This window comes from Ictidomys tridecemlineatus, chromosome X (genome assembly GCF_052094955.1).
Source record: "Ictidomys tridecemlineatus isolate mIctTri1 chromosome X, mIctTri1.hap1, whole genome shotgun sequence".
Classification (NCBI taxonomy): domain Eukaryota; kingdom Metazoa; phylum Chordata; class Mammalia; order Rodentia; family Sciuridae; genus Ictidomys; species Ictidomys tridecemlineatus.
In genome coordinates this window covers 1590391-1609703 of record NC_135493.1, presented here as the reverse complement: position 1 = coordinate 1609703, position 19313 = coordinate 1590391, and the positions used below count along the sequence as shown (strand labels likewise).

Genomic DNA, 19313 nt, shown 5'->3' with positions numbered 1-19313 from the left:
TATTCGTGTACAGTGTAGGCACAGGAGCAACACTTGTATCTGCTTTGTGTGTGTGAATGTGTGGTATTGAGAATTGAACCCAGAGGTGCCCTACCACTGAGCTATATCCCCAGCCTTTTTAATTTTTATTTTGAGATAGGGTCTTGCTAAGTTGCCCAGGCTGGCCTCCAACTTGTGATCCTTCTGCCTCAGCCTCCTGAGTATCTGGGATTACAGGTATGTGCCCAGTTTACATCTGCATCTTTGGATGGCTGTACCCCTCTCTTCTAGTAAGTGAGGGCTAGCTTAGCAGTAAAATCAGGCTGGCTCTGAACAAGTGAATAAAATTATGAGTTTAGGAACTACCAGTACTCTCTTGGACATCAGCATCACGAGAACAGTGGTATGAAGGATGGTTACACCATGAAGATGGATGAGCTTCCAGCAATGTAGCACACAGTCCTTCTGCTGAAACAACTAAAAATGCTGGACCAAATATATTTAAAAAAACACTAGAGAAGACATTATAAGAATGTTTTAAATGTACCTACACACTAGTAAGTAAGGAATACACAGGGTAAAGAGTTAGGAGACTGAAGCAAAGCAACAAGTGACTGCAACATGTGGCCCTGGACTGGATTTTGGGTTGAAAGATACTAACAAGGGATTTATGGGCTGGGTATGGTGGTATAATCCCAGAGATTTGGGAGGCTGAGGCAGAACTGAAATTCAAGGCCGGCCTGGATAACTTGGTAACACCCTGTCTCAAAATAAAACACAAAAAAATAGAGCATTGCTGGGTTTGATCCATTGTGTGTGTGTGTGTGTGTGTGTGTGTGTGTGTGTGTGTGTGTACACAGCATTTATGGGAAATCTGGGGAAACATGAATAAGGTTCTATTTAGCTCACTGATGGACTTCCTGAGTGTTGTAACTGTACTGTCTGCTCTTAGGAAAACCAGGCTTAAGTGTTGAGGAGTGAAGTGCCATGATGACTACAATTAACTCAAATGTATACAGTGCCAATTTGGTAACATGTTTAAAAAGGGGGAAATGACAGCAACATTTAGAAGCTGTGCTGGTGATGGAACTCAGGGCCTCTTACATGCTAGGCAAGTGCTCTGCCACAGAGCCAAATCTTTAGCCCTAACCATAATATTCTGAGGCAGTAACAGAGAAGCTTCTTAACAAAGAGAACACTTTCATATTACACAAAGACATTACAACAAACAGTTGGAAACATCAAGTAAGAGTCTTCTTTTAGTGGTGAAAGAATCACGATGCTTTCCACAATGTTATCTGCTATATGGTGAAGCACTGAGTGGGAATGAAGACGTAGAAACATTTCTCCCTTGTTTAAGAAAAAAGTACCACCGAAGAAGGACCTTACAGCAGCATGAGGAAGCAATTAAGGTGTAGTTATGATGAAAAGGGATGATGAGGGCTGGGTTGTGGTTCAGCAGTAGAGCGCTTGCTTTGCACATGTGAGACCCTGGGTTCGATCCTCAGCACCACATAAAAATAAATAAGTGAACTAAAGGTATTGTGTCCAACTACAACTAAAAAATATTTTAAAAAAAGGGATGATGCTGCTGTTGGGGGGCATGTGCTAATGGAGACTGCAGTGTGCATGGTGTACTTGGAACAAGAATTAATGGTTTCATTAATAAGCTGTGATTACTAAACCACACAGGTTTGAAGTGGTCTACTAAACCATCCCATTTTTTTCTATATGAACTTAAAAAAATTTTTTTAGTTGTAGGTGGACACCTTTATTTTATTTATTTATATGTGGTGCTGAAGATTGAACCAATGCCTCACAAGTGCTAGGCAAGCACTCTACCACTGAGCTACAACCCCAATTCTCTACATGAATTCATTTTTAAAAGTTTTTGGTAGGGCTGGGGTTGTGGCTCAGTGGTAGAGCACTTGCCTAGTATGTGTGAGATCTTCAGTACCACACAAAAATAAAAATAAATAAAGGTATTGTGTTCATCTACAACTAAAAATATATACCAAAAAATTTTTTGGGGGGTCCTGGGGATTAAACCCAGGGATACTCTACTACTGAGCTACATCCCTATCTCTTTTCATTTATTTCTGTTTGTTTGGTAACAGGATCTCTCTAAGTTACCCAGGCTAGCCTTGCACTTGCAATTCTCCTGCCTTGCCTCCCCAAGTTGCTGGATTATAGGCATGCACCACTGCACTCAGTTGAGAACTTGTATTTTTTTTGCTGTGTTAATCAATTTATTTTACTTTAGAATTCATATTTTTATTGTATGATTTGTGGAACACAAGACTTTTTTTCAGGAATGCATATATCATATTGGAGCAAAAAGGCCTTCACAAATCTTAAATATCTACACAAATCATGAGGTAACACTCCTGTGTGATAAAGCATCATTCACAGATTCTGTTAGTAGAATGCCATCATTATATCAAATCCTTCATTTGATATAGCAAAGGAAAATTAAGAGTTGCAGGAATCTTGGTTTCAGGCCAAATCACCATATCCTAAGGGTTCTGATGGTGAGAACTGACTGGATTTTATAAGGAAAATTACTTACAGTAATCATGTATACAAGAGGCCCTATGGGGTTGGGTTTGTGGTTCAGCGGTCGAGCGCTCACCTAGCACATTAGAGGACCTGGGTTTGATCTTCAGCACCACATAAAAATAAACAAAATGAAACTATTGTGTCCAGCTAAAAAAATAAATATTAAAAAAAAGAGGCCCTGAAGGTGGTCTCAGCAGGCCACCTATGGTGCACTATTTGACACAACACAGGCAACAGGGGCAAGTTAAGCCAGTCAGGCAATTGCAGTTGAGAAAGAACTATTCAATCCCTACAGTTTTCAGGTTAAAAAAAGGTATATGTGGAGACATGGTGGCTCATGCCTATAATCCCTGGGAGGCTGAGGCAGGAGAATTCTAAGTTCCAGGCCAACCTTGGCAACCTGGCGGGACACTGTCTCAAAAATAAGAAATTTTTTAAAGGGCTGGTGATGTAGCTCAGTTTTAAAGCACTTGTCTAGCATGTGCAAGGCCCTGTTTTCCAATTCCAGCAGTGAAAAAAAAAAAAAAAAAAGAGAAAAAAGAAAAAGGAATGAGAAAGCAGCTGCTGAAAATTGTTTTTCACTTGAGTTGGAATCCAGCCCCCTCCCTACCCTTTCCTGAGTGAGCTCCAAGGAAAATTCCAGAACTCCAGCAATATTCTGACCTTTCCTAATTTCACTCATGTGTATATTAGGCCAATTTCAGGAGATGCATTTCTTGGCAGCTTTCATTTCCAGTTATCCTGTGGAGCAGCAGAAAGAGCCAAAGTACCACATGAGGCTGCAAACCTAGGGCAGGATGGTAGCTACTTCCCTAGGTGAACAGTCTAGATCCAGAGGACATTATCTCCTTGCACTGGGGCTGATTCCATCCTATAGTGTCATTCACTCAGTGCCTGAAACACTTTCTACTTTCATAAAAACCTGCAGAATCTCTGAATCAAGGAGGCCTTCTCTTTATGAATTAATATAAAGGGAGCAGCATTTTGAGACACCAGTTTTAGCCCTTTAAACATCTGTGAAATCAAACTAGCACCAGAAGTAGAAGAGTGTCTCCATGGTCTCTGGGGAGTATGGGGAATAGAGGAGGATGGGATTCAGCTAGAAGGCGACAATGGTAAAGCCTGAGGTTCAGTTGCTCCACTCTGAACTCATGGTACATTTTTTTAATGTCCCCCCTTTGAGAAGATGCAAGAAACCACCTATATTTTGAAAAGCTAAATAAAAACACAGTTCCTGTCAAACAAAAACAGATCCCTCCCCAAATACAGGCAACCAATACAATATAGTAAATCTCATCTTTAGAGGTGTATAAAATGAAAGCTTAAACACAAGTTCACCACACAAACCTCATTCCTAATACGGAAATGTCTATCAATTTCAGAAAAATGTTAAATATGGAGTTCCCATATGAACCAGCAATTCCATTCCTAGGTATAGACCCCAAACAGGCACTCAAACAAATACTTGTACACCAACATGATTCACATCAGTCAAGTTGTAGTGGCATTCTTTCCTCCACAGAAAATCTTAATTAAGCTTTTCCAGAAATCTTTACTATAATTAACCTTAGGACTATCAACAAAAGAGTCTCTACAAGAGTTCAATGTAGTTAAACTTCCTATTTCCTATTGCTCTATCTTACTTAGACCACCAACCTGGAAGAGATCAGACTCCACATGCAGAACACCCCTTATTAGTTTTTCACAAACATTTATGGACTATCCAGTATAGTACTTTGTAGAAGTCTGTTTGCAAATGCAAAGTGTGATAAAAAAGACAGATCTTTTAATGAGGCCTCCAGCCTTGAGCTTGAGTTTCACAGAGATATTTACATTTCAAAGAGATGATGTTGATAATTGGGCTCCAAGGTAACAGTTGGCAGGGGGAAGGAAGAAAAGGGAGAGAAGCTCTCCCCTTCTAAGGTAGTTTCCTTGAAGGGTTAACTTGCTCAGAAAGAAAAAAGTTGCTTTTATGTGAACTTCTGCAGACTGTAAACTTCTGACCCCTCTCCTTATATGCTGGGTATAAAGTTCTGAAACTGCCTGAACTAGGGGTTCAGGGGGATTGATTACAGCGAAAACTTTGCCCTCCGATCCTGGCTATAGCCAAATAAACCTGCTTCCTGTTTCATATCCAGTGTCCTGCTTAGTCTGTCTCCTGCAACAAAGTGGTGAAAGCAATCTGTGTGTTCATTGATGAATGAATGAATGGATAAGCAAAATGTAGTCTATTAATACAATGGAATACTATTCAACCTCCAAAACGAAGGATATATATATATATATATATATATATATATATATATATATATATGAAATGTCCAGGATAGGCAAATCCAGAGAGACAGAAAGCAGATTAGTCACTGCCAGGAGCTTTGGGTAATAAGGAATGACTGCAAATGGGTCTAGGGTTTTTTTCGGGGGGGGGGGGTAATGAAAATGTTTTGGAATTACAGAGGTGATTGGCTACACTGTGAAAGTGCTAAATGCTACTGAATGTGGCACTAAGGCCTTGAATATGCCAGGCAAGCACTCTATCACTGTGCTACATCCCCAGCCATCCCCCTACTTTTTTTTGAACTCACTAAGTTTCTGAGGCTAGCTTTGAACTTGTGATCCTCCTGCCTCAGCCTCCAGAGTAGCTGGGATGATAGGCACGTACTACTGAGTTCAGCTAAACTGTATACTTTAAATGAGTGAATTTCATGGTATATGAATTATATGTCAATTTTTAAAGACCCTACTAAAACAGGTAATGTCACCAATTACTCTAAATCATAAAGGCAGATTTTATAATATCTAGGCAGTTCTCACAGCCTACAGTTGTCTCCCATTTAGTCTGTCAGCTGTAGCACAGAACCCCAACAGGGAGAATTGCCATCTCAGAGAAAGTTGCCAGCATGGGGACCTATGGTGATACATGTTAGATGGGATCAAGCCAATGCAAATATCAAACTCTGAAGCCCAGGACATAGTAACCTTGACAGTCAGAAAGGAATTTAGTTCAATAAGTTTAATGACTAGGCCAGGTGTGGTGGCACATGCCTATCATCCCAGCTGCTTGGGAGGCTGAGGCAGGAAGATCATGAGTTCAAAGCCAGCCTCAGCAAAAAGCGAGGCCCTAAGCAACTCAGTGAGACCCTGTCTCTAAATAAAATACAAAATAGGGCCGGGGATGTGGCTCAGTGTCAAGGGCCCCTGAGTTCAATTCCTGGTACTCCCCTAACCCCAAGAAAAAGTTTAATGACTAGGCATTTAGTCAGACCGATATCATTGGCTAAATATTCTGAGGGCATGTGATCATCTATTTTAACTGTAGTAAAATGAACATAACATGAAATTTATCATTAGTGGCATTTAGTAACCATTACCACCATCTAGTTCCAGAACAGTTATAACTCTCAAAGGAAAACCTGTACCCAAGTAAGCACTTACTTCCCATTCTCATTCCTCTGAGCCTCTAACAACGAGTAATCTGTTTCTGTGAATCTGCCCATTATGGACATTTCATCAGTGGAATCATACAGTTTGTGGCCTTTTGTGACTGGCTTCTTTCACTTAGCATAATGTCTTCAAGGTTCATCATGGATCAGAACTTCATTCTTTTTTATGCCTCAATAATATTCCATTTTAGAGAAATACTACACTTCACTTACCTATTCATCCATTGATGGACAGCTGAGATCTTTACACACTTTGGTTATTATGAATAATCATACCAATGACTACATGTTTTGTGTGAATCTATGTTTTTAATCCTCTTGTGTTGAGAGCCACAGCCGAAGGGGCCCCAGAAAACTTCCAGCTGCCAGCTGATGATTGGCTCACAGCAGCCCCAGCAACCTCTAGCTGATTGGCTCTTCTGCGGTGATGCTCATTGGGCTGTTTCCCTGCCCTTTGAGACCATGGAGCTGCTCACTGGGGAACTTCTTTGGCTCTGCCCACGTGACCCAGCCAATTGGCCTCAAGAGCAGGAAGATTGTGGGAGGTGGAGAGGCTTGTGGTTTTGGGGAAAGAGGCTTGTGGGAAGCCGGTGGTGGCAGTTGGGCTCTGAGGGTTTTTCCTGAGGAGCTGTTTTGTTTGGCGTGTGTGGTTCTAAAAATAAAGTTCGTTTCTTTTGACAAGTGGCTCCTGAATTGTGCCCAGCCAGACTGCGGCACTCTTGGGTCTATAAACCTGGAAGTGAAATTGCTGGATCATATGGCAACTCCATATTTAACCTTTGAGGATCTGTGGACTGTTTTCCATGGGGGTTTCCTTTGGGGAAGATAGAAATGTCTAGAACTACACAGGAGTAAAGTTTGATAGCAGAAACTACTTCCATTTTGGAATGCTTAGCAGCAAGCTTTAAATAAGTCATCAAAGCAAGAATGCTGGGAGTAGGTCAGGGTTGTTTCATTTCACTGAACTCACTCATTAGCCAACATTCCTCAAGTGCCTGCTCAGGTCAGGGATGACACAGCCTTAAGACTCTCTCAACCTGGATGAAGCATCTGTTCTGCTCTTTTTTCTGGTGTACTGAGGCAGTCACTAATGAAATAATAGCAACCTTGATGAATGTTGTAAAAGGAGAGATACTGTGAGCTAGGGGAGATTCCTTAAGAAGCCAGGGAAGCACTCCAGAACAGGGACACAATGGCTATGATGTGACCTGTTGGGAGTGGAGGAAGGATGGAGTCTAACTGTCCACATGAAAGTGATCAAATGAGAAAAAGAAGGGAGGAAAAGTAAGACCCATCACTTAATGTGGAGGTTTTTGTTGTTCATTTCTTCCTATGGAAAGCCTGTTCTCTTTTTTTAAAAAATATATTTTTAGTTATACATGAACATAAAACCTTTATTTATTGTTTGTGGTGCTGAGGATCGAACCCAGTGCCTCACACATACTAGGCAAGTGCTCTACCACTGAGCCACAACCCCAGCCCCTGTTCTCTTTTAAGATTAACGTTCCATTCTCTAACAACTTCTCTATTACTTTTTATTGGTCCTTTGCCTCCACGTTCTAATTATATGTGTCAATTGAAAATAAAGCTTAAGAGAAAAATCTGCATAAAGCCAGCTCACTTGGTCTATACATCCTGTAACTACTCTGGAGTAATACTATTATTTTCCTTATATGTCTTCTCACTAATGTAGGTTACTCCACGTCTGCATGTCTGACTATTTTGTCTTCTCCTGAAAATGACATCTGAGACCTCATGTTTACTGCAGTTTAATAGTACTTTTTTTTTTTAAAGAGAGAGTGAGAGAAGGAGAGAGAGAAAGAGAGAGAGAGAATTTTAATATTTCTTTTTTTTTTAGTTATTGGCGGACACAACATCTTTGTTGGTATGTGGTGCTGAGAATCGAACCCGGGATGCACGCATGCCAGGCGAGCGCGCTACCGCTTGAGCCACATCCCCAGCCCAGTTTAATAGTACTTAAAATGACCAAGGAAATGGAATGGATGTAGAGTATTTATGAGTGCTGGCAAGAAGATGAGGACTGCTAGGGTCTGAGAACCTTTGAGAAATTACTGCAGGATGTGGTGCAGCTGGGATCAATGTGAGACGAGCAGTGATCACCCAATTTTACCACACACAATTAAGCATACACACAAAGCAGGAACCCACTGGGATGTATGTGGGTAGAACTCCCCAAGAGAGTCCTAGAAAATCTTCAACATCAGAAAAACCAGACTTGTGAGTCAGCCTGGCTGAAGTGCAGTTTGCTGGTGGGAAATGGAAGGACCTAAGGGAGCCTAATGTGCCCTAGGTGGAAAGGCTAGTGACAGGCTAACCAGGGACAGGGGCACAGAGAGGTTGTGCACATACATGAACAAAACAGAGGGGATCCCTCCTAGATCTGACAGTTGAATTCAAACTTCCTTACACAATTGCTGTCTCCCAGTCTCTAGTATAATGAGAAATAAATAAAGGCAGGGAATGCAAGTGTGAAGGGAAGAATTCATCAAAGGAAAGGGACATGACTGAATGCAGCCTAGGGAAAGACTTCAGAGGACAAAGCAGGAGCAGGATAGAACTCCTGCCTGCTGCCTCTATCCCTAGAAACCATGCTGCAGAATGGACAACATCCTGAGAATTCTCAGCCAGTGAGGTGTAGGAAGGAAATGAATGGGAGTTTTTCCCTTTCTCCTTTTAGGGCCAGGAACTATAGAAACTCCTGCTGGGAGACACAGGAGAAACATCTAAGCAGTCAGCAAGCCAGGTCAACTCCGTGAGAAATGACGTTCTGAGGTACATCCAGGTTTAGGGAACCACCTGGAGCCTGAGGTGTCCCTTTCCCTAAGAGAAAGGTATACACATCGCTTATGCAACTACAGTAAGTATAAGGACAAAGTTCTTTAGCTATGGCTGAAGACTATCTATCCAGCTGCAGCTGGCAGCTCCCCACAGCATGTAAATTCTTGTGGAATACAAGATAACAAGCCTGCACAAGATAGCTCAGAGGGAGAAATAAAGAGGGTGCCAAATGATTAGGAAGAGAAGACCAAGAATTCCCCCACCTCAAAGTAAACAGAATGACTGCACAGAAGCAACCAAGCTGGAGCCAAGATGAAATAAGTGACACAGTAACTCTGCTCACATTATGGCCAAAAAAAGGAGAGAGAGAGCACAAGAGTGCGAGACAGGCCCAGTGTCCCACCAAGAACAGAATATACTGCAAGAAAGGGAGGAAATTCCTCACAAGTTTGTAACACAACATGTTCTCAGTAAGAGTTCACAGAAGTAATGATAAGACAGAATAAAAGACATCCCCAACCTAGAAAAATAAACTGCCGACTAAAACTTTATGGTGAATACATTGAAAAACAGCTAGAAATGAAATACATATAGCCTAAAATCAAATGAGACAAACAGTGCATACAGATGAAAAGACAAAAGCTATGCAATTAGTGCTAAGCTAATACAGTACTGGAAGAGACCAATACAATCCAACATAAGGATAATTTGCGTCCCTAAAGTAGAGAACTCAAGTAATGGGGCAGAAGGTGCCATGAAGGATGTACTGTAAAAGAAATGATCTGACACAAAGATGAAGCATCTTCATTTTGAAGGAACACATCTGGTGCCCAGGGAAATCAGACAAAGAATGCTCCACAACAAGACAGACTTCAGTCTCACAACACAATTTCAAGGATAAACAGAATTCTCCAGGCACCCTGGCAGGAATAAGCAAGTATGTTCCAACGAGGAAACACCAGAGGGCCAAGAATGATGTCTAAAGTTCCAAAGCAGCTCAGAGCAGGGATGGTGGGATGAGGAGTGGTCAGAGGTCAGGTCAGAGACAGGTAGGTGCCAGAGCCAAGGCCCTGTCCAAGAGCAATTTGGCATGTTCCAGGAGAAGCCAGAGTAGCAGGCTGGAGTTTGCAGAGGCATGTCAGGACCAGGTTATATTGTAAAGGAAAAATTTCTAAGCTGATTCTAAGCTGCAAAGCCTGAGTTAAAGTGTAAAAGACCGGGCATTGTAAAGTTTCTAAACTGCAAGGCCTGGGTTAAAAAGTAAAAGACTAGGTATTGCTAAAATTCCTCTGCTACCCCCAGAACCTGTAATCCCTGTAGCTGTTAGGACAATACTGGAACTGCCCAGTAAATATTCCTCCTGATCCTCTGGCTGTTTAATAGCTAAGGGCTCTGAGTAGCTTGGCACGTAGGCATCCAGGCCCTAAAACCAATCAGTTTGAATGTGTATCCCGCTTAGAAGTGACCAATCACCCCTGCCCAGCCTGTTCCCGCCAATGAATGTACTAATCATGTCTCAGAGTTGTTGTTCAATTTTCCCGCGCCTCATGATGATTTGTTCTGATGTATGCAAAGCCCCCTGCCCTCCCCAAAAAGTGTACTTAAGCTCTGCTTGACCTCTGCTCTAGGCTCTGGGCTGCTCTCCCTTCCTGAGTGAGCCTTGAGCCCCAGCATGCTGGTTCAATAAATTCCCTCCTGCCAATTGCATGAAGCCAGTCTCTTGTGTGGTCTCTTTCTCCAACGCTTCGCCGGACCCTTACAATATTTGGCTGTTGAAACAGGCCCAGGCACATCATTTGGGGGGCCTGGTGCAAAATGAAAACATGGGATCTTTCATTCAAAACTTTGAGAATTTTGAGCTGGTGACAGTGAGGCGTTAAACCATGAAATCAGCCTGTTTCCAAACAAAAGGCTTGGGTTTTATTCTAAGAGGGTCTTTCTCAGGGTGTGACCCAATTAGACAAACATTTTCCAAAAGCGTATTCTAACAATGGGAAGATATAGAGTGGGGTGTGGGCAGAAGGATGCAAGGATGCTACAAGGTGGGTCTGCAGAAACCAATAGTGTATCACAGTTTGGGATTCAAGATGTTTATCAGGGACTGACACTCATAAAAGGAGATGGGAAGAAGTCAAAAGTATAATAATGTTTGTTCCACGGGAGCTCTGTACCCCACCTTATTGTCTCCAGGGCACTGTCCTGGAAAAAGGGTGGCCTTGGGTGAGGAGACGGCTCCTGCAGTTGAGGTCAGCCCTAAGGGACAGGCGGCTGGAGGATGCCTGCTAAATGCATTAAATTTTATCTTACATGTATTTTATCACAACAAAAATATTAGGGTTAAAAAAGACTACTGAGCAGTCAGAGGATCACTAGAGGGTTAGAGGAATACATTCAAGTTTAGTTGGCTAGGAACATTACTCCAAATCCTGCTGCCAAGCAGGACTGGGACAGCCAGTACTGTCTCTACCATCCTGCATGGGGACAGCATTGGCCAATGGCATTGTGGGTACTGCAGGCCTAGGAGCTCATCCTTTTGTGCAGCCTCAGGGCTGAGAGGTCTCCTACTCTCCTGCTTCTTTCAGAAGGTGAAGATGACTGACTGGTGGAGTACAGGAAACATAGCAGGAGACAGCCACAGGCAATGCAGGAAGGAAAGGGTGGGGCTGGGTTTCAATCAACTTAATTTGCAAAACAAGCAGTGGGCTGGAGTTGGCCCAAGGGATGTATTTAGGATGTAGTTTACCAACTGCTGCTGTGAATGAAAAGGAAGAGTAGGTAAACAAGCACCTGGTATTTTCAGAAATTACATTCAGAGGTCACTTGGATTTCCATCAAATTCATAAGCTGTGAGAATCCTCCCAAACAAGAAAGGGTGCCAAAGGTGCAAAGTGAGATAGCTAGTGTACAACATCTGAGGAGGGCAAGATCTTAGAAGAGACAAGAGGAAAGGATTTTGAGAAGGAGTGAAAACTATGGCAAGAAAGAAGAGGACATGCCACTGGTCACAGTAACATGGAGGTTCACCGGCAAATGGTGATCCCATTTCATGGGACACAGGGGAGAAAGCTTTCATGGAGTGGGCTGGGGAGGGGAAAAAAGGGGTCAGAGAACAGAGAACTCCAGAGTTTTGCTAAAATGGGAAATGGAGACTGGGCAGGAGCTGGGGAGGGTGTGAGCTGAATCAGGGAGTGCTTAGTTCAAAAAGGAAATTCTAAAACACGTTCATATGGTGACGGGCATGATTCATGAGAGAGAGGACTGACGAAGTCCCAGGGAACATGGAATGGTGGTCAACACCACAAGCTGGCAAGAAGGGAAGTCCTTGTCACAGGCAGAGCTGTCTGATCTTGGCTGAGTCTTGCTTGGTGGCAGATTTCCAATGATGACTATGAAAGTGGGTGGCTGAGGTCACTGGAGTGGAGGTGGTGAAGGAGATGGGGAACTAGATACTAGGAGGGCTAATGGCACACTACAGTTACCCATAGGATAGAAGGGACTGGGGCAGAGAAACAAAGGTTGTGGGTCTGGCTCCAAATCCTCAATAGGTTGAACTCTTTTTAAAAATTTTTTATTTATTTATTTATTTTTAGTCACACATGACAGTAGAATGCATTTTGATATATAATACATACATAGAATGTACATACACCAATCATATTGTTTATTCTATTCTGCTGCCCTTCCTATCCTCCCTACTCCTCCCCTCCTCTCCCATCCTTTCTCTCTATCCAATCTAATGTGACATTACTTTTACTCATTACAACATCATATGTATTCTATATAACAATGAGGTTCTCCTCCCATCTTCAGTGCAACAATGTCAATAGGTTGAACTCTTAACAGAGAGCCCATGAACTTGGACAGCTGAGAGTCACAGTTCATTCTCCTGCCAGTGAGGGACATGGGACATGAGACAAATCAATGAGCTGTTCTCAGAAGAGCTGTGGAGGATTTGGTATGGGGTGTGGGCACTGAGAGGTGGAGACCTAACCCAGATAGGGAGTGGTCAAGAGGCTGGAAAGAAAACCCAGGGTTACATTAAGGGCCTTGATGTCACTTGAAGGCAGGGTTACCATTTGGGTTTAAACAAGAGGATAGTATTTTACTCTAGCGATTATTAGGAAAGCTTGTGAAGTTGTAGGAGTCCTAGAAAAAAATGAACGCTTAGTTCAGGAAAGTGGTAGAAGGGGTGAATAAGGGAGCAGTGAGAGAGTAGGGAGCAGTGGGTGCAGGTTGGCAGCTCTCTGGATGTGGGCAGTGCAGGGGACTCTCAAGTGTCTGTCTTAGGTGACTATAATAAAGACCAGAGCATATGACATTTGGCTATTTGGTCTTGTGATCTAACCAGCTTATTTTGGAGGTGGTGTGGCAGTAGTAGGGGCAGGCAGTGGGTTGAGAAGAATGGGAAGGAGAAAAGAAGACAAAACCTTTCAAATGCCTTGCACAGTAAAATCTGAACAAGATGCACATAAACCCCATGAGCCTTTTTCTCCCATAAAGCAAAACAAAGTTAGTGCTCTCTGTCGCCACCTAATGAGATGTCAGGTGAAACCCAACTTGCCTGTGGACTACCAAAAGAGACTTAAGGCAGGAGCCTGGCCCACTCTCCAGGCAGGGTACCAAAAGAAGCCTGGCTGCTTCATTGGGACCACTTTCTGAAAGACCAGAAATTCCTTGGAGCTAAAAACAAGACAATCATTCTTTAATAATACCTACTTTCATATAAGATCATTTTCAGCAGGTATCTATCTACTTTGACTTCTTTGCTCCCAAGAAAAGGAATAAAATTGAGACACACTACATATGGGAACCTATGTGTGGACATGTTTGAGACTGTTTGGTAACACAAAAATTCTATGGCTGAACCTAGTTGAATTCAGTTTTCGGTTCTAGTGTTTAATGCACCCCTTCTAAATTTATGTGTACTTTTTTTCTTGCATTTGGGAATGCAAAAAAATGTCCCACTGAAAAGTTTGGGCTCTTGGGCAAAGCAAAGAGCCACAACCCTTGTTGCAAACACCTTCCTTCCACGACCCTGATAGGCCCACAAATCTCATCCACCCAGCAAGAAGTATAGCAATCACCAAACCATAGGTGACAAGGGAAGGGAAATGCTGCAATAGGAAACTTCAATGTTGCCTGGAACTCCTTGGAGGGAAGATCAGAGCCCACTTTCCAGAAGAGGGGACAACAAGGATAAGGGCCAAAGAGTACAACCTGGTTTAAATTCCAGTGAAGAGTTTTTGCTAATGAGGAGCTACAAGAAGGACACTGGCATTTTCACGCATATGAGGCTACTAAGATAAATGTTTAAATCTGGTATATTCTCATGTGAAGAGTGTCGGTAAGTATGTCATGGAAACAGAAAAGGCACTCATGAAATTCATTGGAAAAACAATAGGCCCAGAATAGTCGAAGCAATCCTTAGCGAGAAAAGTGAAGTTCCAGAAGGCATCATGCTATCAGACATAAAATTATTCTATAGAGCTATTATAAGAAAACCAGCATGGTATTGGAACCAAAAAAGGCAAGAAGACCAATGGAACAGAGAAAGCTTCCATGGAGTGGACTGGGGAGGGGAGGAAAGGGGTAGAGAACAGAGAACTCTGGAAGAGTTTGGCTAAGATGGGAAATGGAGACTGGGCAGGAAAGACAAACCCACAGAAATACAGTTACCTCATACTAGAGAAAGGCTGCCAATAACACATGTTGGAGAAAACATAGCATCTTCAACAAATGGTGCTGGGAAAACTGGAAATCCAAATGTAATAGAATGAAATTGAACCTCTATCTCTTACCTTGCCAAAAACTCAACTCAAAGTAGATCAAGGACCTAGGTATTAGACCAGAAATCCTGCATCTACTAGAAGAAAAGGTAAGCCCAACATTCCAACATATTAGCTTAGAAAAGGAAATTCTGGGGCTGGGGTTGTGGCTCAGTGGTAGAGCGCTTGTCTAGCACGTGTGGGGCACTAGGTTTAAAACTCAGCACCACATAAATAAATAAATAAATAAATAAATAAAGATATTTTGTCCATCTATAATTAAAAAATATTTTTAAAAAAGAAATTGTCTTTCTTAACATGACTCCTAAAGTGCAAGGGGTAAAATAATAAACGGGATAGCATCTAACTAAAAACCTTCTTCACAGCAAAGGAAACAATCAAGAACCTAAAGAGAGAGCCTACAGAATGGGAGGAAAATCTTTGCCACCTTTACCTCTGATAGAGCATTAATCTCCAGGATATACAAAGAACTCAAAAAACTTAACACCAGAAAAATAAATAACCCATATTAATAAATGGACAAAGGAACTGAACAGGTACTTCACAGAAAAACATCTCTAAAAATTAGAGAAATGCAAATTAAAATTACACTGAGATTCCATCACTCAAGTCAGAATGGCAATTATCAAGAATACAGTAACAATAAGTGTTGGTGAAGATGTGGGGGGGAAAAGTTTACTCATACATTGCTGGTGGGATTACAAACTGGTGCAACCACTCTGGAAAGCAGTATGGAGATTCCTTGGAAAGCTGGGAATGGAACCACCATTTGACCCAGCTATTCCCCTTCTCGGACTATACCCAAAAGACCTAAAAAGAGCATTCTACAGGGACACAGCTACATCAATGTTCATAACAGCACAATTCACAGTAGCTAGACTGTGGAACCAACCTAGATGCCCTTCAATAGATGAATGGGTAAAAAATGTGGCATTTATACACAATGGAATATTACTCAGCACTAAAAAATAATAAGATCATGGCATTTGCAGGGAAATGGATGGCATTAGAGCAGATTATGCTAAGTGAAGTTAGCCAATCCCTAAAAAAACAAATGCCGAATGTCTTCTCTGATATAAGGGGGGTGACTCAAAACAGAGTAGGGAGAAAGAGCATGAGAAGAAGATTACCACTAAATAGGGAAGAGAGGTGGGAGGGAAAGGGAGGGAGAAGGGGAATTGCACAGAAGATGGAAGGAGATGGTGGGAGGGGGAAGAAAAAAAAGAGAGAGAGAGAAATGTGTCTCAGTAGATTGGGTAGAGAGAGGTGATGGGAGGGGAGGGGAGGGAGGGATAGGAAGGGCAGCAGAATAGAACAGATACTAGTATTGTATGTGTATACGTGGCTGTATAACCAATGTGATCCTGCAATCTGTAAAAAAAAGAAAAGAAAAGAAAAAAAAAGAAAAAGAAAAAGAAAAGAAACCACCATTTGACCAAGCTATCCCACTCCTTGGTATATACCCAAAGGACTTAAAAATCAGCATAATAAGGGGCTTGTGTTGTGACACAGAGGCAGAGTGCTTGTCTAGCACATGCGAGGCACTGGGTTTGATCCTCAGCACCACATAAAAATAAAGGTATAAAAAAATCAGAATAAGGTGACACAGCCACATCAATGTTTATAGCAGCTCAATTCACAACAGCAAAGATATGAAACCAATCTGTGCCTTCAATAGATGGATAAATAAAATGTGGTACTATATATACAATGTAATACTATGCATCCATAAAGAAGAATGAAATTACAATATTTTTCAGTAAATGGATAGATCTGGAGACTATCATGTTAAGTGAAATAAGCCTATCCCCCCCAAAACCCAAAGGCTGAATGTTCTAATATGTGAAAGCTAACCTACAATAAAGGGGGGGGGGATGTTGAGGGGAAGAATATAAGTTCATTGGATTAGACAATGGGGAATGGAAGAAGGAAGGGGGAATAAGTAAAGGAAAGACAGTGGACATAATTATGAATTGGACATAATTATTTATGTACATATATGAAAATAACATAGTGAATCCCACCACCATGCATATCCATAAGAATGGAACTCTAATTAGAAGTAGATATATCCACTATACTCTATACTTGTATAAAATGAATTGTGCTGTCATATATAATCAAAAAGAACAAATAAAGAAAAGAAGCCACTTTTTCAGAAAGCTCAGCTCAAATAAGATGTGGTTGTATTCAGAGATAGGGAAAAAGAAACCATTAGAAAACCACAATGAGAAGCATACTACAGGATATAATGGAACATTAGGTAGACTTTAAAAGGATGTTTCCAGTTTTTCATAAACATGGGAGTCTTGCTCTTCTCAGGCTGCCATAACAAAACAGCACAGACTGGGTGGCTTAATCAGTAGAAATTTTTTTATCACAATTCTGGAGGTTAGAAATCCAAGATCAAGGTGCTGGCACATTCAATTCCTGATGAGGGCTCTCTTCCCTGCTTACAGATGGTGGCTTCTTGCTGAGTCCTCAAATAGCAGGAGAGAGAGAATGAGAGCAAGTTCTCTGGTGTGTTTTTATTTTATTTTTTTTTATTTGTAGATGGACAGAATAACTTTGCTTTATTTATTTATTTTTATGTGGTGCAGAAGATCAAACCCAGTGCCTCACACGTGCTAGGCAAGCATTCTACCAAGGATCCACAACCCCAGCCCTCTGGTGCCTTTTTATAAGAACATTAATGCCATCATGAAGTTCCCACCCTCAGGCCTCATCTAACCAATTCACCTCCCAAATGCCCCATCTCCAAATATATCATATGGGGAGTTAGAACTTCAACATATGAATTTTCAGGGACACAAATATTCATTCCAGCACCAGATGTAGTGGCGCACACCTATAATCCCAGCAACTTGGGGAGACTAAAGTAGGAGGATCAAAGTTTGAAGCCAGCCTCAGGAACTTAGTCTCAAAAACTAAGAAGGGTTAGAGGTATAGCTCAGTGATAAAGGCTTAGTCCTCAATACCACCCCAAATATTCACTCCACAAAATGGTGATGTTTATGTTTTAATGCTGAAAGAAAAAGTAAAGAGCAGAGTGGAGGACTGTCATACCAATCAGTCCAATGGATGACAATACAACAATCTGAATTTATTCAATGTTACTGAACTGCACACTTAAAAATGGATAAAATGGTAAATTTTAGGTGATATGTATTTTTCCATATTTTTTAAAAGTTCAAATGTGGCAAGGACAGAAAAAACATGAAAACATCCAAAAATAGAATGCACAAAATGATATAAATTAACCTAAATGTATCGGTAATCAAATAGATGCTAAAGGACAAAACAAAACAGATTTTAAAAAGAAAATTGTCTATTTGCCATTTTCAAGACAAAGACACAGAAAGGAGCAAAAGAAACGCTATGCTACACAGGTGATATAGCGCCATTTCTATCAGACTAAGTAAAATTCAAGGCAAAAGTATCATTAACTATAAAGAGAGTCACTTTATAATGTGAAAGGGTTCAATTCACCGGGAAGATAAAACTTTTTAAAATTGAAAAAGTGGCTTCAAAATAAATAATAAAACAAAAATTCACAAAGGTCTGTTAAGAAACTGATGTGCCACCATCACAGTAGATTTTAACATTCCCAGCAAGTGATAAATCAAGTAGACAAAATGACAGTAAGAAAATACTTCTACAACACAGTGACCAATACTGAGGTAATGAACACATGTAGAATCCTGCATCCATGTCTGGTCGTGGCACATTCTGTCCACTGGTAGTGCAGAAGGTCACAAAGCACTTCTCAACCAAATGCAAAGAGTGGTCTCACACACGCCAAGTTCTCTGACCACAGCACTCTTTATCCACAACTTGATTTTTTAAAAACAATTTAACTAGGAAAAAGAACCCTAAAGCCATGCACTTGGAAATCTAAGAAACACTTCTAAATAATTTATGGGAACAGACAATCATAAAAGCAATTTTAAAATTTTTTGAGGTGACAATATTACACCTCAGAACTTGCTAGGTGCAACTGAGATAGGTCCAGAGGGTCAGCCTAAATGCTTATATTTGAAAACAAGATTGAAAATCAGTTAGCTAAATTTACAACCTAAGAAGTCAGAAAAAGAGAGACTGTACTCCAAGAAGGCAGAAAAAAATAAAAGAACTTAATGAACTAAAACATAGTAATATAGGACAATAATGCCTACAAGTTCACTTTTTAAAGACTAATAAAATTGGCAAATTTCTACGAAGACACACAAAAAAGGTAAAAGGTATAAGTAAATGCAGTAGAGGTGAAAAAAGAGATATAAATACAGATATTGCAAAGGCTTAATAAAAGACAACATGAGTAACTTTTATGCTAGTCAATTTAGTGTCTCAGACAAAAAGGGCAAATTCCTAGGAAAAAAAAACTTCCCACCACACTGACCCAGGCAGGTGCAGAGAAAATAAAAATACAGTTTGATGTGCCAGTACTTCAAAAAACACAGAAAAGACAACAAAAACAGCTGTTCCCTATAGAGGGGCCTGGGTAGCTGGGAAAATAAGGCAGCAGGGACACTCAGATAAAGCATCACTCTGTTTTTACTGAACTGTGATCCATGTACAACCACCACAGTGAATCTGAATGTGCCCCTATCCAGGGAAAGTCCTTACCTGGCGCACACTGGAGGGCTGATCTAATGCAGTACCAGGCAGGCAAAATGCTTCTGAGCTATGGAGCAGGAACAGACCTATCATCTGTGGATACTGGATCTTTTCTTTTTAATCTTCAACA

The 19313-nt window shown here is 41.2% G+C and overlaps 1 protein-coding gene across 1 annotated transcript in view; it reads right to left on the bottom strand.

Annotated features, from left to right (window-relative positions):
* Mecp2 (methyl-CpG binding protein 2) overlaps positions 1-19313 on the bottom strand; it is a 68652-nt gene that overhangs the window by 16316 nt on the left and 33023 nt on the right. The window lies entirely within an intron of this gene.